Below are 26591 nucleotides of genomic sequence, written 5' to 3' on the forward strand. Positions count from 1 at the left end.
CGCGAGGCTCGCGGTTCTTGAGACTCGGACTTGCAAGTCTAAAGCTATGAATGTTCTAACGAGTGAAGCGTCCGAAGAATCGTCTTTTATTTTAGATATTGATTAAAAAAGCAGTAATTAAAGACTGAGAAATATTGGACCTGCAGAGACGCCTGAGTCAAGTACTTCGCTTTAAGTTTGCTCGATGTCGAGAGCTCTGAGCGATCGAAATATGATCGATCCTTTGATCTGATTGCACCGAATGTGCAAATACCTTCAGGAACATCTATATAAATGTGTATGTACATATTGTTCCAACGTATTCATCAAAACGTTAGTTTGTAAGGAAATGCATCTTCTGTAAGCATAGCCTAAGACCCACTTAATCGAATCGTCCAAGAATTGATCGTATCCCACGCGTCTTCTCACTTAAGGGTAGGTTGAGTCGTCTCAACGAGACCAACGTTGAAATAGGACTTGAACGAGGCCGTGAATCCCCTCGTGTAAAAATGATGAAAATTCTTACGAAGTCGTCACGCTATCTCGCAAAGGGTTTATCTAAGCCAATCTCCGCGTAACAAGGCCGTAAACCTTGCGCTGCTGGCCAAAGTAATAACTCAACTGCCAAGCGAAATAGATAAAAATTATATTCACCGTACGGACACTACCACATCGTTCACCGTTTTTACACAAAGATGGAAAAAAGGAGACCGGATAATGCAGAAGCAATCCTTTCTAGCTTTCTAGTTTTGACGAGCCAACCGAATGTGATTGGATTAATATCTTTGTCAGTCCTTTTTACCTACAGTATAAGCATTGACTTGCATCCATAAAGTAGTACTGGAATTTTTGCGTTTCATTCATTTGCATCAAAGCTAACACGAAATTAAAATATTCTATCTAGCGCATTTTTTTCATTTTTCGAGATGCGTCGAATAAGCGAAATGGTATTACGCTGGCTGTTGCAAAATAACGAGTAAACCTTCCAAATTAAATGGTGGAAAACTAGTAAAGCATTCGTTTCTTTTTTCCTTTGGATCGTTTATAGACGATAGATAAGACATTGAGATCTAGTAGTAACGATGCTCTATCGACATTTTAGACTACAGAACCGCTCAAGATTTAACCATTTTCAATCATTCTCCTTTGCAAAGTTCTTCCCGCGTTAACATATAACACTCGTCGAGCGTTAAGACGCTGTAACCAAGGACCAGAGAAGCGATATAGTAAGTATCATCTGCAACCGGAAGCGCGAAACGGGAACGGATGCCCTCATGATTTTTCGCGTGTACAAAGGTACAGAGGGGCTCGATAGGATAAGATTTCCGTGGTGATATCGGAACGAACGAATGGAGAAGGGGAAGATAGAGGATGAAGAGGTGAGGAAGAGCAGGAACAGCAGAAGCAGTGGGGGTGCAGAAGGAGGCAGAGAGGGGATAGGAGGAGAAGAGGGCATAGAGCAGCTGAATAGGAAGCGACACAATGGACCTGGGTGGCTGTGGAGGCGTGTTATCAAATGGGTTCCTCATTCACATACTGCGGCCTGAGCTACCTGTGTCTGTCTGTACCGGTGTCTGTCTGTTATACTTATTCATACCGCCCATTGTGTCCTCCACTGTTGAGTCGAGTTCAGTTCAGTTGAGAACGCGATGGAACGTGCCACAATGCACGAATATGGGCTGCGCTGCTCTGCTCCCCCCCAACCCCTCTATCAAAGCTAACTCTTTCTCTTTCTCACCCTCCCCCTTTGCCATTTGCCACCCACCATCCGAGCCCGGGTTAGATTCGTTCGGGCGACTGAAAAGAAATTGTGTTGGGAAATTGTATCCGCGAGAAACCCGGCCGATAATGTGGAATTCTTGCCTTCAACAGCCGCCACGGACTTTGTCGACGAGATAGTCCGACAGATTCCAGAGAATCGGCCGTATCGTTAATTTGGATTTTCCAAAGCTTATCTTATGAAGAAGGGGACGCTTTGTTCATTTGCCATAAGGATATTTTCTACCTTTTAACTCAGCGTTCAACACGCAGAGCAACCGTTACGAAATATCATTGGAAGTAACGAGAGAGAAGTCTAATTTTGCGCCTTCACTTCGTTCGTAAAGCCTCAAATCCCCGAGAAGTTCATTTTTCGTGAAAGAAATCGAGAAATACGTAGAACGCTCCTTGGAAACTTCTTGCTCGAGACAAGAACGGGAACCAAAGGGCTAACTGCGTGAAAGTAAAACCAGTACCGCTGTGCAAAATTATATTTCGTCCGCGTTCTTAATTAAAAAGTGTTCAAAGTTGGCGAAAGCGCTTAACAGACGATTTTTCGCGGGGAGAGTCGGAGGAATCTTTGAGTAAATGATGGACCATCGATCGGCAGGCTCGACTTCGCGTTCCACCGATTTCTCATCGAACAAAGAACGGAGAAGAAAGAGAAGTCGGAGAAAGTGTCGGAGGGCACGTCAAAGTCAGACGTCAATTGTTCGCGAAGGAAAGCACCAATGCCCGATTAAGTCCGCAAGATCACCCACCCTTCCCGTCACTTTCGGATCCTGCGCCCTTCCCTCCATCCTTGACTCCCCCGATCGTCACACTCTTTTCATTCAACCTACGACGTAACGAAGGTAATTATGGGACGCGTTTGGGCAATCGTCGACGAAATGACAATCTGATATCACGCACGAACATTAGCTGGCCAAAGTACACGACACTGTGCACACCTTTTACGAATATATTACATGTACATCTGCCTATAAAACGCCGTAGGAGTATCGAACTTATGTTCGAATAATTACTTTACATTACGTTCAGAGACTCAACACGATGGACTCGTCAAATCTTTCCCGTGTGGTCTTCGATTAATTAAAATTCCAAGAGAAACTGACCTATTTTCGTTGACTATTATAATCTTTATCCTATCGTGTAATGCAAATGAAGTAACAGATTTACAACTAAAAGATAAAAGCGAAAGAATTCAACGTGTACAAAACATCAGCAGGTGTCTCTATACTTACCACATTGTAGCGCTCGTTATTCGAACAGACAAAAGTAACGTTCAATTCGCTGAAAGCGTAAGAAAAAATTTGCAGAATCGCGCGTAAAAGTCTGCGTGACGCGAGTAACGAAGGAATACTGAAAGAACGTTAGAAAAACGAAAGAGGGGGAAGACGGGAACGAAGAAAAAGAGCAACGCTGCGGGCCCTCTTCTTCGCAGCAAGAAACGTAGGAAGAGAAAAGAGCGAACGTATTACGTATAAGCAGGCATAGGCTCTGGATGAGCCACACGCGGACGCAACGGCATACAAAACTCGCTCAATACGTCATTCAACCGAAGAATACGGTTCGTTCTCGCCATTTTGCTCCCAGAATGAGAGTTTCAAAGGGAATTAAGGATTCAAAGGCATCTTTTGCGCGGCGCGCACAAAACGGCCAGCCACGGTCTTCTTTCTCTCTCGTCTCTTTCTCCGTCTATCGTGCTGCTCCTCGCGATTCTCTTACTCCGCTCGCCTATCTTTATCTCGTTCCTCGCTAGGCTGTCTCTGTATTTACACACGTTTCTCTCCTTCTCGCTCTTTTTCTCTCTCGCGGGAGAAGCATGGAACGCGCTCTCAAGACGAGGCGATTCGAGGCGGCCGTTGGTTGCGTGTACGCGCCCACACAGCAAAAGAACTGAAATCCGTACAAATCGTTGTACAATGCTCGGAAGAGCGTTGGTTAACGCGCGCGGCGCGCCGTCCGTTTCTCTATTTCGCCTAACATCAGCGAGTGGCCGACAAGCCAGACGCCGATGAAGAAATCCGCGTGAATGGCTCAGACGAACAAGAGTCTGACCATGTTTCGACGAATATTCAAACCGTTCGCCGTTGAAACGGCCGAAATCGCGGAACTAAGACGCGGCCAGGAAAGAAGAATATCGCGTTGCTCGCCGAGAGATAGGCCAACTGGGCCGAGCGTAACGCGCGCGAATTCTGAGTGAAAAGGGAGCCTTGAGGTGGATTCGTTTCACGATCCCCCTTCCCTCGAATCGCCGGTAAAGTATTCGAATCAGACTTCCTCGGATAATCCTACAAATATTTTAGAAGCATATTGTAGAATTTAGAATTCGTAGAAGTCGCAGAACAGAAGGAAAGAATCAATAGGGGGCGAGATATAAATCCAGAGCCTTTATATTTGTCACGAGGTTCGAGATTCTTCCGCGTTAACGCGAAAAAAAGTCTCCCTTTAGGATAGAGAATCCACTATACTAGGGTCAATCATCTCGTCCTACTGAACTCGGTCCAGCAGTCTGATCCACGCGCGCACACCCTCGTGAAAGATCCCTTTCTTTACGATCTTCGTTACGTTCCTTTTTTTTTTTCCGCCTTACCGCGGAACAAATTCGTGCCACGATTTCTGTTTACAATAGAGAAGCAGGGAAGGGAGGGGAAATCGGCGACTCGTCCCCCGATTGGTTGATTAACATAAAAAAGGCCAGTGCTCGTAAAGGCCACCGTATACATATATTACGAACTTTATGTATATACATATCGCGAGGGAGGGATTATAGTTTCTGATTGTTATTCATATTCGGCCGGCAGCCACGCGGCCGAGCATCGATACGCGCTTCTGTGTTGGGTCAATATAACGTCAGCGAGAGGAGGGTTGTACGCGTGTGGGGTGGTGGTTTAGACTGGGGTACTTCCTTCTCAATGACACTCTTTTTTTTTCTCTTCAACGTTAATGCAACGAACCGTGGCGCACGGGTTTAAACGATTACTCACCCGCGGCTCTGTCTGGAATGAAAAGGGCGAAAGTGCCACTTACCGCGCCACGGGCCTCCGAGACTCCAGCACCTGGAACAGAAATCACGTCCTAATGAGACCAGCGGAGTTAAGCAGCAAAGTTGTAGAAATTGCCGGGAATTTCGAGCGAGCCGAGTGGAGGCCTGCTTCGGCCTTTTAAAGCGCGTTTCGCGCCAAATCAGTAGCGCTAAGTTTCGCGATCAAAGTTCGTTTCAACGCGTCAGATAAAATCGAGCCTTGATTAAAGGATTTTTCATGTTTCGTAGTCATTCGATCGTAGCCAATTATGAAACAAAAGCGAACATCGCGACAATTCGCCGTGCAGAACGTAGCATCTGAGACGTTACGAGGACTAAGAAGACTATCTTTATTTTAACTTTAAATTTGAAAAACAGCAATTGTAACATCGTCGCTTTCCTGTACTTTTTAATTCTTGGCTCACGTAAGACTCACGAAGGGAGTCATACGATTCGTAAATACGTCTTGGTTGATTTTCTACTTGAGTTGTTACTTTACGGCTATAAAGGTATATTTTAATATACCTACATAGTCATAAAGAAATTGTTAAATACTTTTGCGAGGTATTGTACTTCTACTACGTTAACATTTACGTATGTACATCAGGTTTTGAGATTAACTCGCTTTGAACTATAGTACAACTCGAGGAACGAATTAAGAGAAAAGATGGTAAGCAAAACGTGGAAGCTTCCGGAGCTTCCGTCCTCCTACTGAACGAAGGCAAAGCTTAATCGCGGGTCTGGGTTGGTACGCAACCGCGTCCGGATCCACTTTCCAATAACTGGGAAGTATCGGTGAATGCGGCAGTAAGAGTTCAAGGCTCGGCCTGGCGCGTTCTATCAGCGGGGACGTTGCGAGGCACAAAGGACGAGCGTTTAGCAGCGGCATGCGATTTCGATCCGCGGAAGAGGAACGAGAAATCAGAAGAATAAAGGGGCGAGTACCCCGCAAAGTCACTCGACCTCCATCAGCCATCCTTTGCCCCCTCGCGGCGACGACCATCTATAGACGACCCTCTACCTACATTATATTTCTTTCGTATTTGCCTCTTCTTTCCCTCTTTCTCTCTCGCTCTTCTCTGTCCGTGGCCAAACACACAAACGGCCGCACCTACACGTACACACAAGCTGAGCATTGCCGCGGTCTTATCGGCAGTTATCGGGCCGTGATGTCACACAATGGGGCAGACAATGCTTGGTACAATACACCCCCTGCTTCTAAACCATTCAACCCTCGCCAGCCACCTCCTAGCTCATCCTTCTTCTCCAGTACCAACTCCCTTCCGCGGATCCACCACTTCTATCCTCTCTCGGAATCAGCCCAATCCCAGCAACTTAATAAACGTAATAGCTGACTGCGTCACTTCGCGATCCCAATGAGATGTCCATGAGATGGAAATATATTCCAACATATTAGGATGACCTGGCACCGTGATCATAGTATATGGGCGCATATGCGTTGTGAGTTTGTCTTCGATGAAATATCGCGGACACTTGGTTGGCCCGCTTCTACGATACGAAAAGAAACGGATTCCGATCTACGGGAACGACGTCTCGTTGAGAAATTGAAGTGAAATTTTCGATTGAGGTCAGATCGATTCCAAATTTGATACTAAAATGTAAAAATGAGATCGGCAATCCGATGAAACACCGTGAACTTGTTTATTATTCGCAAATACGATATCGCCGATAACATCGTTGAGAAGGATAAAACATCTTGGAAAACAAGCGAAAAAGGTAGTAGTACAGGGGAAAAGAAGGGATCGAGGACGAAGGGTGAATCTGTGCACGCATCATCGGATCGACACCACGCCCCCGTACGCGCTTCCAGTCGATCCACCCCTACGATCGCGCAATATGCTACCCCGCGTGTGATCACCCTAAAGCACGTACACGAGTCGATACACGAGTCATTGAAAAATGCGGTTAGCCATCCATTATTTCGACAAATTTTCGCTTTACGTGTATTATACTTATTGACCGCAAGGCAGAAGGGGGCATAAACAGTATCGTCGGTGAATTGGAAATATTCACGCGGTCAAAAAGATCGCGTTTCATTGCTCGTAAACTATCAACCGAATTGTTTTTTGTGTAAGCCGAACCAAAAAACACGCGCATGTGGAATAAAAGAGCTACATGATTTATCGACAACAATTACAGACTTTGAATGCCGGTCCGTTTAAAGTTGTCAGGCGATGAGAGTTTTTTTTTTTTTTATTTATTTATTTTTTATTCCTTTTCTATCGCTTTATGTATGTATATACATATGTGTGTATGTATGTATGTATGTATGTATGTATGCATATTTATATATGTATATACATAGCCAGGTTTGAAAAATATAAATCGAAACATACCATGACCATGAGGCTGACTGATTAAATAAAACTGCGAAACAGTATACAGTACAGGAATAAATCAAAACGGACCTGGAGAATAGGAAGGAATCCCTGTCGGTAAATTTTATCGCACGGCAATAAAGCACGTCACGAAACACAATTACATCGACTGCTGACATTTCCAAGCTACATCTTCCAGCGTGGCTTCGCGCGAGCCACGGCTGCGACCGTTGATACGTATCTTCGAAATGGCATCGGAGAAACGTTAATTAAGCGAGCAGATGCGCCGAGGAAATAGTAAATCATACGACCACCCTGTGCGAACACAACGCCCGCCGCGTCGACCGCCTTATCTTCGCCGGGTTATCGAGATAATGATAAATCGCTCGTTCGAATTGGTCCCTTCCAAGGGCGCGCTTTAACCATCCTGGTGAAGGGTTGACGGCTGTATAATGCCAGGATCGTAAAGTCATCCGTTTTGGGGGACGTTCTAACGATACTTTCAATGTCTTCATCATTCTCCAATACGCTTCCAATGTGCATGTATAGAAACGAGAAGACAAGTATGATGCAACCAGGGGTAAGAGAGCTATTTCTCTAGATTCACTCATCTTTTGTATAGTAATTTATCGACTATTGATAGAGGGACGTTGATCTTTTAGTCGTCCTTCAACAAATGGTACTTTCTTATGACTAGGACATTTTTTAAGTTTGAAAGTACAATGAAAGGATCGTCACTATAATCGTATGTAATTTCACATCTCTGTGATTTTTATAAATTTACCCATGAATATTAAAAGTTGTTTTATTTGTTGAAACGAGGATGACGTTCACGGGCGAAGATTCGAAAATCGCAACTGGACTGAATAGAAGCCAGTTATCAGCCACGTGTTGTCTGTATCTATTATACAGAGTTGTCTATTGTACAGAATATAATGGATAAATAATTATGCAAAAAGAAGAGAGATACCGTAACGATACTTTATAGTCGAAGTACCTAATCCATTACGATCAATCAACTCTGAATTCCTACCCACTTGCCTACTTTCCAGTTCTACACTTTATAGACAAAACGGCACTCTTCGATTCCGGACTGTCGCATTAGATGGTAACAGAGCCAACAGGCGAACAAACTCTTTGATAACCCTAGCGCGACTGGTCTGAAAATAATAATATCGCGACGCAGTACATTAACGAGTAATTAACTGCTTCGGTCGATTCGGTAGACAATCCGGAAGACGGCAGTAAAACAAGGTTAGCTCGCGGGGTTGAAGCGAGCACGGGGTGGTGGTGGTAAAAGCGGTGGAAGTGGTGGCATCGGAACCGCCCCGGCTTTGCAACCCCGGCGAATGGAGTGACAATGCTGCCACGGGATTCACAGTTCTCTACCACCCCTTTTGTCTTTCCCCTCTTTCCTCTCTATCTCTCGCTCGAGCTGCCGTCCCCTTTCATCCCATTTGCAACTTTCCGGCTTTCCAACCGCCCGCGCCTTTCGATCCTCCACCACCCACGCAGCCCCTTTATCCTGTCTTCATACGCCGCTACAATCTCGCCGCACGCGCACCTTAAGGCAAACGCCTCCTTTCGAAACGATTAACTTCACCACGTGGAGAAAAAGAAGGAACAGATGCAACACCGATTACACGTTTCGTCCGATTTTTGTGCAAATGCGTACACATGTCGCAACGGGCGATTCTGAGACGAATTAAGATCAAAATGCAAGAATCAACGAGGATGTTTCAACGAAGATGTTATAAAGATATAGTTGATTGATTTGCAATTTGATTTTCTTATAGGATCTTCGTTACCACGAAAAAGATTAAAGAGGGTATTTTATTCGTTTCTTTTTTGAAGGGATTAAAACGCTTTGTTTGTGATTAGAAAAATTATATTGAAACTATTAGTCACCGTCTTTGTTATCGCTCTAGATGTATAACATGGTGATTTCGTAAAACTGAAACAGCTATTGCTATAATTTTAATTATTAATTCACGATTAATTTGTAGTACGCTTTAGTAAATTTTGTACGATTACTATAAACCGGCTAAAGTATTTGAAATCTCACGAATGGCAGTGTATGTAACGAATGAAATAATAGATATGAATTAAAATAGACGTATAATGAAACATGTATATCTTGAAGATAAAAGCAACTTTAATATCATTAAGTACTTTATTACTTGCGATCGACAATGTATTCGTCTAACATTTATTAGAAATCCTATTTTTAGAAGACAAAACGTTAACCTCGAAGAGTGAAAGGAATATTGTTTACTCGAATGACAGACAGGGGGAGACAGGGAGAGACAGGGAGAGACAGGGAAGCCCGCGTGCCAGTTGAGTATAAAGACACGCAATCGAGTAGGAAAAAGGGTGGAGGGATGCAAGTTGAAACGTATCGAAAGGATCCACCACCCCTATTTCACAGAAACGACGTTCGGCATCCCCCCTTCTCTTGTCATCCTTGTCGTTTGGCCGTTCCACTCTTGGAGCCTCTGCATCTTCGTCTCTCGCTCATCCTCTGTCTATCTCATCCCCTCGCCTAGCCACCCTCGCGCTCTTTTCTCGTATCAGATCGAGTCCCTCTATTTCGCGTCCTCTATTATTTCTTTTATCAATCTGCGCGCTTTCAGGACGCTTTGAGGCCCGCTGAAAGCTGCGTGATAAATCATGAAATGTAAGAACCTACACCAACACAGAGACACCAGGCTACTACGTGCATTTATAGATATTCGTACGTGTAGACACACGAGCACAGACTAACGCGCGAAGACGAAGAGAAGGTGTTAGTGTAGCGCGGTGGAAGATGTGTGCAACAAGCTCGTGTAGAAACACGCGCGCGTACACGCGTGTGTGTACTTACGAACGTGTGTAAATACGTACATATATAAGCAACGGTTCAATAGGCGGCATTGCCGGGGCGAACGGCATCCATACAGCTCGCCAGATGAGGTCTTCTAGCTTCCGTGGAGTCCGCGTGAAAGGATGCCCCAATAATATTCCATTCACCAAACCACCCCCAACTTCCACCCTGTAGCTTTCCCTTCCGCGTATATACCCCATCCCCGGGCCGGTCTGGCCCGTGCCCACCCGCCATTGATTTTTCATTCGTTGGCTTTTCAATAGTTTGTTATGAGCTTTCCTTCGGCGATGTCTCCTCTACCGGTTTTCACGGGCCAGGCTTACCCTTCTTTGAAACGAGAAAACGCCAGTGGTTGGAGGCGAATTTCCGACTGACCAAGTCCAACCGATGTGCAGCCACGTCACTGTCCCGGTGAATTAGATGCGTTTGTTGCGACTAAACTCGCGACTTTTTCACGAGTCGTGTTCGAATCGCCAATGGATAGCCGATGCGTGCGATAACATCTGGAAATGCGGCGACTCTGTGAGGAATCACGATTGCCGATTTGAATTTCGATATTTCGTACTACGAATGCGAGTGACAGGTATTGGAGAGACGACAAGGTTGAGATCGATCGAATTCGAGGAGCACGCGACAAGTTTCGAGCGTCTCGCTGGTGTTAATTGAGCGTGTGAAGGGAATCGTTTGGAATAAAGGGGCGTTTAATAGGCGAACGTGTGAGAATTTGATAGGAGAATCGACAGAAATTTTATGCTTCGAGTCAGTTACGCGTACACTGGTTACTGGACAATTGCGGCTTAATTCGAGAACAGTAAGAGAGACACGCGGAAAGCTCGGCTGGTGAAAATTTTCGAAAGCATTTCCCCGCGAAACAGAGCGAAAATAACCTATAACTTTAATCAGGGATGAATAAAGGCAACCCTTTTCGGAGCGGCGCTGCGTCAAGGCGAAGAATGGAGATGAGGATGTAGCCGAGTATCGGCATTGTTTCCAAACAAAGCACGCCTTTCATACCACCGTGTACCCGCCCTGCAACCCCCATCCGCTTGGTCCACCCACAACCCCCCGCCCGTGCACTCCCCACGGCTTTTCAGTCATTTGACACGCAAAGAAGTCAGGCAAGCCGGCATTGTGGCGACCACCACCACTGCGACCTATTGTTACCAGACCACTACCATAACCACCACCCCCGAAATCCACCCTTTCCTTGTTACCCTCTTGCCACCTTTGTCGAATTTGACGGTCGATTCGATGACTTCGACCTAACGGAAACGCTGTTCAGACCTTTATCAAGTTTCCCCCTTTTAATCTCCAACGAATGCTCCAAATGAAACTTCCATGATTATTTCCTAAAGTCCGTTCAAAACGAACGAACGAACGCGTCGCACGAAAGATCGCGTATTTAGCCGCAGACAGATCGTATGGAATCCTAGCGTTCGACGCGAGTATTCATCATCGAAATTGCATTGCCAACTTCCTGAAAGCAGTCCCATCGGGCAGGCTCGGAGGCAAAACAGAATGGGACACGAGTAGAGAGAATTGGCACCTGCCGACACATCCACGCTAGCTATAGGCGCAATCGTATCCTGTGTTTCCAAGGATATCGCGTAGGAAAAGCAAACATCGATGACGCGTAGATATCGGATGAATGGCAGTGAAAATGACGTATAATGTGAAAGGAACATACGCGTGATATCTTTTACGATTACGTCGATCATTTACACCGGAAAGACGAAGAAAATCGTGCAGCAAGTTTCAACAAGCTGGAAACGTTCTCTAAGCGTATACAACAGCGAGATAAATAATAGTATTCGGATCTGTCTTGTAGCGATAACGAGGACGCACGCGACACGATGATCGGCGTGCACGTCAAGAGCGATTGCCGGTACGGTTGAACCGCTTGAACGAATCAGTAGTAGCGCGACGGTCGCGAAAGCATCGTCGGAATTATGCATCGGGCTGCATAATTTCGCTGCATACGGTAGCACGCGCGTCTGCGGCGCGCCGCCGGAGGGGAAAAGTCGATGGCTCGTAATGTGACAAACGAGGCGTCGTGATGCTGTCACGAAAATACCAGCCAAATGCCCGATACGCTCGTTCAAAGCCATTCTATTCGAATGTCGATACCTCGCGTCAGTCTTATTAATCTTCCGGCGCGAGCGTCGGGATATATTGCGTATTATAAACCGTAATAAAAAGAGGCTCCAACGAGAAAAGGGAAAGGAAGAGGGGAAGAGGAAAAAGAGACAGCAGGAGTAGGAAGAAAGAAAAACGCAGAAGGAAAGAACAGTGAGCGAGTAAGAGAAAAGCAAGAGGGAGAGAGGAGGAGGAAAGTTGGGAGAGGGTGGCGAGAGCATTCAGTGCGCGAATTCTATGCGACTCGTACAATACGAGTCCTCTCGCGGAAAGCTTGCACACGGCTGCTGCTCGAGATTTCCAGATTTCACGGCAGTGAATAAGCTGCCGATGCAAATTTAACCGGCGCTGTCGTTCCCCGCAGAAAAAGCCTAAATGCGTGCCGGAATAATTTGAATTTTTTCCCTCGTTTCCGGCCTCACAATGCCGGCCTCTCGCCGATCCGAGAGAAAGTTCGCGCGAACGAACTTCTCTCTGTATCTCTACGACCCCCGTCCGTCCGTTAAACAACGATTTTCCGGCCTGAATCGAAAGCTCGGCCTAAAACCGACCAAATTTACAGGGCCAACGATCGAGCAGACTCTCAGAGAATAGGAAAATAACGGATGAGAAAATTAGACAACACGAACGTGTATACTATGCTGTGCAAGATCGGCTAATCGAAAGACTCGATGGAATCAACGGGAAGGTAGGAGGACGCAAATAGCCACGTCTGCCGACAGAGGAACCTGTTAAAAGTTGGAAACTGCGCTCACAGAATAGGGCGGTGCGATGAAAAGGTATACACAGGTGCAGTGGAACGTGTGTGGATGCCAGTGTCGTCGGTCACACGCACAGGACGAAGGACGATCGCCGTGTAAAAGGGATCGAGGAGAAGCAGGAGGACGTCGAGTTTGGTGTTGGATAAAGGGGAGGAAAAGGGTGGTACGGTAGAGGGGGTGTGCAGAGAGAGAGAGAGTAAGCGTGCGAGAGAGTGAGAGAGAGTCCATGCGAATATGTTATACGCTCAAGCTCGTTCGCTCGTAACCGCGCAGTAGAATAGACGAATTGTTCGGCAGCAGAGCTTTTGTCTATTTTACGGAGTTCCAAGGGCTTCGAGCGGAGGGGCGAGTGGCGCAGCCAGAGCGGAGAAAGACACAGGGGGTGAGGGAGTGAGCTGAAAGCTCGGAAATATATTCTCAACTGAACGTTGTACGGATTCGCGCACCGGGCGTTCCTAATTATTGTTTTCCAGGCATCCGTCCTTTCTGGTTGCTGCGGTGACTGAAATTCTCGTTTCGAAACTTTCCCTTCGTTGCTAGCGTCGAGGAATTACGGAGCGAACCACCGGTCGCCTCATTTTTTTTTTCCACATCTCTTTCCAATCCTATTCAGCGCAGACGTATGGCCGCATTACCGCGTATAGCAAACGGTGTGTGCAGAAATTAATAAATTATCGAAGGACAATGCGTTCTCCTAAAGCGAAATGTCGAAAATTTTCAACCATATCACCTACCAATAAGCATAGAAGCGTGTAAGGGAACGTGAAACTTGCCGCAAACCGTGCTGCATAATCTCTAACCATATAGACGCAGACCTGCTATTTCCATTTTCCCCATACGTGCACTTAAATACATTTCCAGAAGACAAGATAACGAACGTCTCGTTAGCTTTTCAAGGCACACACGAAACACGATGGAGAAGCTGGAATACGCGATAGAGGAAAGGACCGACGGTGCAATAGGGCAAGCGAATGCGAAGGAATATAGGGATGGTTAGCGGGAGAGAACGAGAAGGAGAACCGAGAAAAGGGATGTTGGTGGGGCGGTCGTATCGGTTAAGTGGGGGAAATTGCAAAACAATGAGACGACGGGGTAGGGGTAACAATGTGAGGGACAATAGGCCTGATAATGTGCCAGAGAATGGACGCCTAGACAAAAGAGTCGAATAAGGGCGCGCGCACCTACCCGATCCACCACCCACATTACACCATTGACTCGTCCGTTGGCGTATAGAGAACGGAAAAAAGACACCTGCATGCTTCGATGTGGGTTATTTTAAGTTCGAAACAATGCCAACCTCGTGTGAGTTAATCTTCTCGTAGGAAAAGCCAATAAAAAGTTTCGCGGATCAACCTAAGGGATACAACGCGAATCAAACTTTCTCGTCACGGATAAAGGAGAAATCGCCATAAAAAATAATTTAATTTTCTTCAATCTGCTTCTCAAAATACTACATTTTCTATAGAAAGAGTTAATAAAGTTTGACAATCGGTTAAAGCAAAACGATTGGATTATCAGACGGAGGGACGAAACACCACCGAGTAACCGCTATGCGGAATAAACCAGAGGGATCAGAGCGGAGATCAGGGACGAGGGTAACGCGTGGAACCTACCGCAATGCCAGAGGCCAACGCCTGACATAACCGCGAGTTCTGGAGGGGTTGTGAGTCAAGGGGTTGAACGATCGAAACCTCGGCGTTAGCAGCCCGCTCGTCTGGCGTGCACCTGTTGTTTCTACTTGCCCTGAATCAGTTTGCGCCCGTATCACTGCCGTGTCCGATCTATCGTAATCGACGTATAAAATCGTCCTTTAACTTCCAACATTTTAACGAACAACGTTCTCACAGTTTGTTCGTAACTTTACCAGTATCTTGTACGTACGAAGATGTTTCCAAGTTAATCGTCGTTTCGTGGAATTCCACTTTCATCGTCAGGTCATAACGCAACTTGTTTTTCTCGGAGAGGCACTGTCCCTCCTGGCAACGCTCTCCGATAATTAGCATTTAACACAGCTGCCAAGGTACGGGGAGGTGGCACGGCTAGATGGAGAACAAGAAAGTGAACTCTCGTCGTCTTTTCGCTCGCTGAAAAATGCGTCGCGACAGCGTCTACGAGATCGCGCGACGGTGTCGTTCTTCGGAACTAAGGAAGCAAGTGAACTCGACGGCTCTGTCAGAAGAAGAAAAAGAAAGATACGACGCGATCCGCGATAGAAAAGAGGAAGAAAGTCCGAAGGAAAGGGCCAGAAGGCACGAAAGGAGAGAAAAGAGAAGGCGGAGAAGAAAAGAAACGGACGAGGAAGAGAAGAAGAACGACGACGAAGAAAAAGAGAAGAATCGCGACGAGACGAAAGAGAGAAGTTGTGAAGAGGGAAAGACCAAGGCACCGAGGACAGAAGTGGCCGTACAAGGCAGGAGCGCCACAAACAGTCCATAGAAATACCCCGGCCGTAGAATGCAACTGCCTCTTTGTGTGGCAGCTTACACAGATAGCCCGCGAGTTCGTGTTTAAGCGAGCGTCGGTGTGCGCGAGAGAGTTCGCGAGCGCGCGCCTGTTATTTAAGCTTCGCATAATGGCAACTCTTTTATGCTTCTTGTGTCTTACATCTGAGACTGTGTCGCTCCAGAGGGCGCATTCATTCCCGTGAATACCGTGCACGGGCCTTACAATGGCCTTCTCTACGCCGCCTGCAGCACCTACGGCACACCACTGAGCTGCGCACTCAAAGTGCAGCCACTCTAAGGATGCGCGACGCGGTCGCCTTAGTTTACAGCCTTAGGACAACCACACAGTGTCGCCCCTCTTTTTCCTATCTCTATCCACAGCTCTAACTCTTCGCTATACCGCGATTTTTTCCCGTCAGAGCACCGCGTCTCGGTCTTCTTCTTCTTCTTCCTCTTTCACGAACCTTACACGGTTTGATAGTTAATTTGCAGCGCGACCTAACGAGACCGGTCTCTCTTTCTTCTTCCAGCCCTTTTCCATACTCGCGTATTCTAACTATACCAAGGAACCGGAGAAAACCGAGAAAGAAACGACGAAAGAAAATCATGCTCGCGATAGGAAAGAATACATCATCGAAACGACTGTTCCTCGAAGCGATGCGAAACGAACCGAGAGGAGCACCGCGGACCCCCCTCGTCTCTCGACGACGTTCCACTCTTTCATTTATTCCGCGAGGGCCGTCAATAGGAGAAAAAGCTCGATCCGCAAACTTTTGTGCCGCTCGTTCGCTCCGCGACGACCTTCCGGGGGAGGCGACTTTCGAGGCCGGTTTATCGTCGAACGATCGTTTCTCCGAATAATCGCGAACGTGCCTAACGATCGTGGCCGAGGTGGTTGGGTTCGTGCACACGAGGCACGCCACCTTGCGATCGGTCACAAAACAGCGACACAATAACCGGGCCGCAACAATGCCGGGCGACAATGCAGCGCCACCAACACACCGGCGAGCCGAATCTATTGTCTGTACTTCTCTTGTTCTCCTTTCATCCCCTGCACTTCCACGACGAGCCGCAAAGAACGAGGGAGAGACCCGGTGAATCGAGCTGCGCGCGGGGTAACAGCGGAGGAAAAGCTATCCGCGAATGTCGCGACCTCACGGGACGACTTTGTTTAATTGCGCTGACTCGATTAGACGACCACTCTGCCAGACTCGCTCGAGTTCTTCCGCATTGTATTTTTGCGGCCGTTGTTAATGCCGTAATCATCGTTCCCCCGGAGTAACAGGAATTCAATGCGTCGTTCTCCATTGACGTCTCGACCATACCCTTCTTCCTCGATTTTCCTTTCTCATTCTCACCATTCGAAGCTCGTGGCCAGTGAATTAAGAAAAGTACGTATTGGAAACCAGTTCCTTGCTCTAAAGATCCCTCGTCGTGGAAGAATCTGTTATGCTTGGTCCCCAATGAAAAATCCTTGGTTGCAGCTCGAGGAATGCAGAAACGAGGTTGACCACCGCAGCAGAGATCGTTCAATTCTCTTCGCAAATCAAAAATGCAACTATCAGCAGAGGGGTTGCGGGGCAGAAGATCGCCCACTTCGCGAGGACCAGCCAAAAGAATACGAAGTGCCGGGCGAGTGGAAAGTACCTTCACGCAGCAAGATGGATAAGGGAAAGAAAAAGAGAGGTGATACGGGTTAGACCGTAGCTGTAGACAGAGAAAGAAAGAGAGAGAATCGGCCGCCCCACTCATCCTCCCGTCCGTCTCATTGTGTCGGACGATTGTCTTAGAATAATGGCGGAGACTCACAATAGTGACTACAATGCTTGCTCGTCTAACAATGCGGTGACGTCACGCAGCGTCGTGTACGTGAATGTACCGGCACGGGCGCCCCGGCGTCGTGTGCGTCGTCTCTTCAGAGTTCCTCTTTCTCCCTCCCCCTTTCTTCGCGGCTCCACACCCATCTTTCTCTCGCATCCCCCTCTGCCCTCTCCCTTTCCACGATTCTTCGTTTCGTTATTCGCAGCTCGATCACCCACTTACGCTCGAGTGAGGTTCAATTGGCACTAGCTTCCAAGATTATACGCGTTGGATACAATTAACGACCCGGTCCCGGGCCAGAGAGATCGGCTAAACAATCGTCGCCGAGGTTTACGCAAAAAAAAGGGTGACGCCTACGGGACCAAAGGTTGCGCGGAAATCAACATACAAAAGCTCTTGGAGAAGGAAGCAGCAGATAGTAATAGCAAAAGGATGTATCGACAGAATTCGATCGAATGCTCAAAGAAATTTATTTCCTATACAATAAAGCTAGGTTTCCAAGAGGACAAATCAGCTTTCCGACGTTACCTTTCCTGTCTCTGTTACATCGATCAAGTTTGACTTTCATTGGTCGCGTGCACGGCCCCTGCCGTCTTTCGGGGCACCCCTGCGTGACCGTGGATTCGGTCAAGTCATCCCTAGGGATCACTTCGAAACGCGATTCCACTCCCCTTCCTTTGTTACGCGATAGGGCGTCGGTTAACGAGGTTATTAAGCGAAACGATAAATGCAATTACACATCGACCGTTCCACGTGTGAATTCCATCTCGATATAAAAATCGAACTTTTCCTTTGAATCTTCTTTATCTGACTAAGAGACGATTAATCGAGAGAGATGAGTTACTTTGCTATACGCATTGTCAATCTCTCAGACGTAATCATTTCTTTTTAAGGATCCTTTGTCTTTCTACGCATCATTTGTTAAAAATAAATGATATCATATCCCATCTACATCAAAGCCATCTAACTAAAATATATTTGCTTTTGTTAATTTACAACATGGTAACTACAGAAATTTTTAATTAACAAGTGACCTGGTGAATAGATTAAATAGCTAAAGAAATAAACATTTCGGTAGTTGCTTGTTATTGAATAGAATAATGAACGCAATTACACATCGATCGTTCCACGTGTGAACTTCATCTCGCGCGATATAAAGATCGAACTGTTCTTCAACTAACTATCAAAGGTATAAGGTACGATTCACGTAAAATAGTGAAAGAAACAAGTATTTCGAATATATGGTTGCGTGAATTTTAATACAAGAAAGATCTTCAGCGATGGTTCGCGAATAACAGCTGCAGGATGAAAAGAAATCCCGTACTTTCAGATCGCAAGAAGCAGCCTATCGACGAGATAAGAATAAACCGGCGCGTCTTGAGGGCGTGAATGGGAGCCGACTGTTAATTAATACCGGCATTCGAGTCGCATTAAATTGCACGAATTGTACGGCATCACCGACGGCAACGCCGCCTTTTGCAAAGACCAGGTGCAAGTTGAAAAGACTCTTATTAGCAAATAGCATGGTGCACCCAACGGAGCTGATACACGAGCGAATCGAAAGAACGGAAGGAGGATCCTCTTCCTTGTGCGCGGCCGCGATTCCAGCAGGATCTCGCAAAGGTTGAGAAAGCCAGACTGTACAAGTGGGATAGAGAGGGTCGACGGAGGCGAGTTCTTTCGACGTGAACGAGATTTCGAGACGTTTCGCGCTATGAAGACGTCGATTTAAATACCTTTTGGTCGATTCGAGCTGCCTTTGGAAACACGCGTTTCAATCGCAGACAACGGGAAGAATTATACAGGAATTTCGTATCTTTTTTTTCCTTCAGATAATGAAATGTCACGTCATTCTATGAGTAATGCCGTCTCTTATTTCGCACTTTGAGTTTCTAAGGTAAACTCAAAGAGTATATGCTGAGATGTGTAACAATTATTTGGAACATTACGGACAGATATATATCTATTTCATATAGAAATGATCGATATTAATGAATAAAGAAAGAAGTTTAGCGATGGACCAAAGACATCGAAAATATTTAAAATAACGAGAGTTATTGGATTATCCACCCTATGGAAATGAAACTTATAGAAGAACCAACGATAAAAGGCTATGTGGAAATACTTTATGTAGCTATTATACGTATTACGATAATATAATTAAATCTTGAAACCTGCAATGTGTCCTTTATAATCCCCCATGATTAATCGAAGCATCAACCCCTTCAGTTGCACTCTACGAGCAACAGAATTACCATATACATAAGTATCATCTAGCCTTCTCTGGAAGAAGCAAATATAATAACTCAGACATTCATCAAATGTGGAATAATATAGTGACGAAACCACGGGACGAATGTTCGGTTTGCTGAACGTGTTTCAACCAACAGGAGCATTCTTTTCAGGCCCCGCCGTTTGATGAACGAGAAACGATCGGCGACGTTCAAAGCGATCTTGCGCGCGGTGGGAGGAACGACGATAGCACAAAGATTTCGCGAAAGGGGTGGGCAGGGAAGGGGATGGCGGCGAGCAGAGGAGAGAAAGAGATAAAGGGAACCCAGAAAGACAGGGGTACATTGTGCTGGGCCGCTTGATACTTTATTCCGTATAAAAGGAACGGCGGAACAATGGCGGGAACGCGGAAGAATGGAATGAAATGGGACCGAGGGAGACGGATCGAGAGAAAGGAGGAAAGAAAGAGGCGCACTCGCGCCAGTGTGAAGACTCATCACTCTGTAAACAATGCGAGAAGCGAGAGTGACTCAAAGAGTGGCGGAATCCTCAGAGTCCTTCCCTCGGTTGGCAAGAGGGGGATGATAGAGGACAGGGGAGGAAAAGTCCATCTACGTCTTCATTTTTCTAATATTTCGACTTTCTTGATCATCGACGGAGCTTTCTTCGCGCGCTCGCCTCGAGGACTTTGTGGTCTCGTGTATCGAGCATTACGCGTGATGAATCCTCCACTCTAATCTCGCAAATTGCAATAATCAAACGTACACTGGTTCGTGAAAGTATTTAAACACTTAGCATAGAAACTTTTTTTTATTTTAGTACTTTTAGTTCTAACTGTCGAATAGTATTACTGACTTTACACATAACTGTAATAATTTCGATCAAATTGTCAAATTTATGGTATTTAATTTCATTTCCATTCCCATGATACGTATTAGTATATATAATGAAATTAAACATTTTGAAACTAAATAATTTGGCCGTAAATTGCCACGGCCCCCGATAATTCAACATATATCATCGATACAATGCACCAATGTTAAATCAGAGAGGCTGGACATTTATCATTCGCATTTCGAAAACTCGCTGCGAAAAATTCTCCGACCGGTAAAGCGTAAGCGATGAAATGACAGTATGGTCGTTAGGACAAATAAAAGTTGGCGGGTTCAGGAGGTCAGAAAGCGGCGTTTACGCAAAATTCGAGCGATGCCGACGTCGACGTGGTGATCGTCGTGGTCGCTGTTACGAGGCGGATTCACAAAGCTATCGGCCAGGCAGAGGCCGTGGTATTGTTGGACGAAGATAGGATTCCTTTGATTGTCCGGGACTGTGCGAAACCGTCCAGGAACGAAAGGGAGGAGGAAGAGGAGGCGAGAGGCGCACACTGGCAGGAGAACCCGCTTTACATAACGCGTTATCCACCGCGACAATGGCCGCCGAGAGCCGCGCCTCGAGAAAGAATCGTTTGATGTCGAAGGATTCATCGCGACCGTGCTTCAAGTGAGACCAACAGAGAGAAGAAAGAGGCCAGGAAATGAAGGGAGTGGAACAAGGAGGGCTGGAAAATTAATTTCAGCCGGTGAACAGAGAGGGAACGAAAAGCATCGACTCTGGTTGAACGCTTCAGAATAGTCGAGAAAGACGGAGAAACCTTTCGACCGTCCGAGATCGAAGCGTAGTCGTCTGCCACCGATTTCTTTTTTATCATCCTACTACCACTCTCGATAAATACACCCTTCTTCCCTCATAAACATCGTATATATCAATTTCGATGTTTCTACGGTGAACTACATCTAACTCTTAATCGACGTACTTGAGTAATTGACCAACAAATTAGGATCACTTACACTTTGTTAAGTAGAAACGTTATACACACGCGTACTGTATCAGACAAATTGTCCCTGGTTGTTTGCATTGTTATCAAATACGCGACAGTTGCTTGATTCGTTTAATTTATTATTACAGCATATTGAAAAATATCTGCGTATTCTTATGGGGACATAACGAAGAATCATTTTTACATGCATTTATATGCGTTGTATTATGAGTAATTACAGAAACGATTGAAATATTCATCTTTTTACCAAGAGAAATTGATTGGATTTTAGATAGAATGCTATAGAGCAAAGGTTAATTATGTTAACATAAATGTGAATTTGAAATATAAATTTGAAAAATGAAATCCTTTATATGAAAACGTCGAAAGAAGATTTAAGTTCACGTGTCACGGACATTGCACACGAATCGATGCTGGACGCCTCGACTGATTCTTGTCCCTCGGCTGCAGGTTGAAGTGACTCAAATGTGCCGCCAATGGTACAAGGGTGCGTGGCGCCAGCCAGGGTAAGTCCCATAGAAGTCGTAGAAAGAGAACGAGAAGCAGAAGGCGACCCACAAAGAACGAGGCAGGGAAAGAAAGACGAGAGGGGGTGGGATGGGGGTTGAAAATATTTAGACATCCGCGAAGGGATGAATAAGACTAAATTGTATCCACAATGCTGTCTCAGAGGCAGACGCGCTCTGAATAGCCTTAATAAACTCGCTGAATCCTCGGAAATATTTCCAAGCCGGAGGAGTACCGAATGCGGCGAAAACTCTTCTCCCCCTACCGACTTCGCGTTCTTCTCGTTCTAGCAAAGCAACCACCCTGTCGCCCACCCCTCGCGACCAACATCGCCACCCTCTGCCTCTCTTTATCTTCTAGATATCTACGCGAGATGCGAACGTGACAGGGCCCGTTGAAACTTTCCTCGAGAGGGCCTTACGCAACGAAACGTAGCCAAATAAAACGTAACCAAGATCAAAGAGCTGAAGATTATTGAAAACCTTTCTGAAAATCAACCATCATGGAAGATAAAATTCATTTGAAGAATTTTATAAATTTGAGATTTAGTTACATCTTCAAGTATAAAGAATCAACTTAGGTATAAATAAACTAACGAAGGTTTGTACAAGCCAAAGATATAGTCGTTAAAACAAGCAATATTTTTAAAATTATGGAGAGGCTGGGAAAATACATGTCTAGCTTCAAGTAATTTAATTCGATGATAAAAGAACGATTTTGGTGATACGAGATTTATCGACAACACGTTGAAATTCAAAACTATCCTTTTAAAAGAATGGAGAACGTGACTTATCGTCTTCTTCTTCTACAAATAATTTTTCTACGAATAAGATTCCGAACGGTGAACAATGTTTTAATTCCAGCTCGGAAAATGAAATCGGACTTACTTTTCTCAAAGTCGAAGAAGATAACGCTACGACACTTTCTGTCCAGTGTCCAGAAACTTTCGTCGGAGCATGAGAGTCACTAATGGACTCCGATTGTGGCTCCAGTTTCTTCATTTTCCTTCAAATCCCTACGAGTTATACGAAGCAATACTACGATTCTTTTATGAAATCCAAGATAGATATGATCATTTCGCGATTGAATTAAATTTATGAAAAACAAGCACACGATTCTTCCATCTTGCTTTTAGGGTGGCGTCAATGGGAATGGGATATGTAACGCATAGCTCTCCCATTGGTCTGTATAATACGTAGATTTGCTACCCGCTGCGATACACTTTTCCCTGCATTAGGAAAAGAGCATTCGCTCGTTTGTTCTACACACCGATTTGTTTCAGCTCCAGATTCCCTGACAATTTTCAAGAGACTCCAGAACCAATCGAAAGGTTTCGATAAAATTAATATCTTCGCTAAGAGATTCCGCCGCAGCTTGGCCCATTTTCCTATCAACTTCTGATAAATTCCAAATTTCCAAGAGATTCCAGGGAAGTCCCTCCGAGGTTTCGATGAAATAAACAATTATAACTAGACGCGAAGATCCTACCCACGAAGCAAAAAGGACGTATCGATTTTCCCGAATCCCTGCGAACGATTTTCTATTCAATTCTAAATCGATAGGTCATTACGTGTTTCTGTAGAAATCATGGAAGTGGAGCGTTCGCAACGCGACGCGAAACGACGATGACAACTGGGAGGAACACGTCGAACGCGGGTGCACAAGGTGAGCGAGAGAAACGAACTGCGTGAAAGGGTGCGGAAAAGGAAGCAGGAGAAGGAAGGGGCAGGTGGAAGCGAAGCCGGGCAGAAACGGATTCACGATTTCGCATGAATCGCTAGTTACTGAATAAAGTCCTTTCTGCCGGGTTGGCCGGAGCTGGCGGTGGCTGACTTTACTTTATTATATGTATATTCGCTGCAGCCAGGATGGAAGAGGGTTTTCGCGGAGTTGAAGGGACCCAGAGGACGGCGGGGGTGTCTGGCGGAGGAGGCGGTGGGTGGAGGTAGTCATTCAACCGTGCGGTTCTATGAAATCAAAGGCCACATTGTCACCGGAATTACCTCCATTCGGAAACGACGTATTCAGGCTAGCAGGCGCACGTGGAATTAACCCTATTTGTTTGCCGCCTTCGAGTCGCGTGTAACGAAGCCACGATTTATTCGCGTATGCCACCGCGCCACGCCGCGAGGGACACACCGATCCTGTGTGTGCGTGAACGTGTATGCGAGGATCCAAGCGGCCTAGAATCGATAGGAGCAGCACGGGGTGAAGGAAAAGGAGTTTGTTCCAGCGGCAAGAATCCTGAATCGCAGCTAATGACTCGTTACCAGTCGTTCGTTCTTGAATAAAATCCGCGCGTCAAACGGGACGACGACGTGACGACACCGGTGCTGCTTTATGCTGAAATGCCAATTACACGGACACGACGATTAAGCGAAATAGCCGTTATTGGAGCACGTCGCCACGAGGATGCGACGATTAGACCAACGTCAGGGAAAGCAAACTATCACCGCCACCGAGAGACACGAATCCTGCCATTCCATCGCAATGCAGAGAAATTTTTATATGTGCAGTGGATCGTGAAAATGTTTACATTTATAGCACAAAAGTTTTATGTATATAGTATTGTATGCGTTATTTAAAATATTTTTAAATATTATTAGCACTGTAACGGGACGCAATTATCATAATTATATACGCGTATACACGCACGATACAATGCATATTTGCAAGTATCTATAAGTATTCGAATACCTTCGTGAACTGTACGTACGTATTCGAAAAGAGACGAAGATAAAATAAAATACACGATCTCTCGTTTAGCTCCGATAATGATCAACGGGGAACATTGAAATGCAAAATATATGTATACACGCAGCCTATATTTGGCTATATCTAATTTCTATATGATCCCGCGGAGATCTTCTATTTGGATCTGGTCGACAATGAATAGAAAACGCGCGGACATCTATCGTTTTACCGATGGGAAGTGCAGCCGAATTTTATTGATTAATTGATCGGCGATCCGTCACCGGGGTAGTTCACCAATAGGGTTATTATATAGGCTATCGCGTCGATCCTGTCAGCTGTTGGCGTTACGGTTAAACCCACCCGAAATTTCACGCCTGCAGATGACACCGCCTAATTCACCGGCTATCCCACACTGCGATATCGGTTTAGAGATTCGACTAGCCGCAGTGGATTTTCGTTTATTACGGGCAGGTGTAAATTATAATTATTTCGGTAACATCTGCCTTCCCTTCGAGCGCTATTCCAATCTATGAAACGAGCAGCTCCTCCATCGATTCGATCGAACGTTAAATTTTCCACGCCTCCTCCGTTCCATAAAACTAATATCTCCTATTAATAACTGCATTCAATTAGAACAAAGTCCGCTAACAAGAACTTAATGGTTCTCTAATTTTTCACCCTGATATGCGATTAAAATCTTGAATTAAGAAATTCAATTTGAAATTAAAGTATTTAAAAAGAAAAAATAATTGGATAAAGAGAAATTATTGTCGGTGAAGACGCGTTAAGAAGTTCGAAGTTTGAAAAGCAGTGAAACTAAAGTTAGTGTACAGCGTGTATACCGAACCACGTGTGTCTTCAGGACCAAATAGCCACACGTTCACAGGTGGCTGCAGATCTCGCGTGCTGTATTCGGTCGTGCAAGTCGCAGACTAGGGGATTCACGGAAGGTGTGTTATTTCAAAAGCTTTCAGGGCGCACGATCCTTGCGGTCGCGTTGAAGACCGCTGACGGAGCACCTCGTTCCCACCCCGAAACCGCTACCGAGCCACCCCCCTCTGCCTACGATAACAATGGTCGATTTTAATACACCTCGCGCGACAAGGGGTGAGCGAGATGAACGAGCACTGACGGGGAAAAGGCGATCTACATTTGACGTGCGTCCTGTGAATAAAAATTGGGGTGGAGAGAGTCTAGAAGAAAAAAAGGAGAGAAACGATGAAAGAAACGTGGTGAAAAGCGAGAGAAACTCAAAGACACAGGACCAGAAGAGGCCAAGCAACTAAAAAATAGAAAAGTAAGGGCAGGATGCAGAAGAAGCAGAAGAAGAAGAAGAAGAGGAAGAAACGAATGGATGACACGATAGAGGGTGCAAAGGGGAAGGAAGAGAAACAACAAGAAGAGAGTGGAAGGGCAGAGGAGCGTGCAAAAGCGCACGCAAAGAAAAACAAATGAACGCTGCCTAACCGAAACAATTGAAGCCTGCATGGAATAGGGGTTGCTGGCCTTTTATGTTGCCCACCCTCTATGCTCGCCACCCCCGACCAACCACCACCTTTACAGTGTGCCTAACCCGCAGCTATATCCAACGTCACTTCCACCAGCGCCTCCTCTCTTCTTCCGTCAACCCCCTACCCCCCATTTTTATTCCCCCATTTTTGGCCCTCACCAACTTCCCCTCCCCTTCACGTTTTGCCTCAACGGAACTCGAACGAGGATATTCGAGCGATCGTTCTGATGAGGCCTTTATACGATTCGCGAGAGCCTTTCAGCCGCGCACGCCTCGGATAAGAATTTCAATTTCTCTCTAGCGGCGCACGATTGTATCGGCAGCCGCTTATGCATCGCTGATCGTTTCCTCGTTTCCCAGGAATAGGACTCTATATAGATATTTTTCTTTCTTTTTACCACGAGCCTTTCTTTCTTTCCCTTTTTGAGGAATTGGACCCTGCAAGTTACTTACAAGTTGAATCCTGAACGCTGTGTTTTTGGTTTAGTAAGAAGATCTTTTCCCGTGGTTGCTTAGAGATTAACTCATTGGCGTACTAATTATTTTAAAAAAGTTACCAATATTTTGTCAGGAGCAAACTCTCCTTTTAATATGCTTATTCCTCCATGAAGGAGGCGTTTTTTCTTATCAGCTTCTACATTTTATTTTCATAGTGTTAAAGTTTTATAGCGATATGAAAGTA

The 26591-nt window shown here is 45.7% G+C and overlaps 1 protein-coding gene across 12 annotated transcripts in view; it reads right to left on the bottom strand.

Moving 5' to 3' along the window:
- Positions 1–26591, bottom strand: part of LOC100643013 (transcription factor Sox-2) — a 359277-nt gene that overhangs the window by 312426 nt on the left and 20260 nt on the right. For 9 of the 12 annotated variants that reach the window (XR_007226100.1, XR_007226099.1, XR_007226096.1 and 6 more), the window contains one exon: positions 4771–4799. The exons of 1 other annotated variant lie outside the window; for it this stretch is intronic. The gene's annotated coding sequence lies outside the window, so the exon portion shown is untranslated. Of the gene's footprint in view, positions 1–2981; positions 3117–4727; positions 4800–26591 lie in introns of those variants that run through there. 2 more of the 12 variants (XR_007226098.1, XR_007226102.1) reach the window with 2 other exon arrangements.

This window comes from Bombus terrestris, chromosome 13 (genome assembly GCF_910591885.1).
Source record: "Bombus terrestris chromosome 13, iyBomTerr1.2, whole genome shotgun sequence".
NCBI lineage: Eukaryota > Metazoa > Arthropoda > Insecta > Hymenoptera > Apidae > Bombus > Bombus terrestris.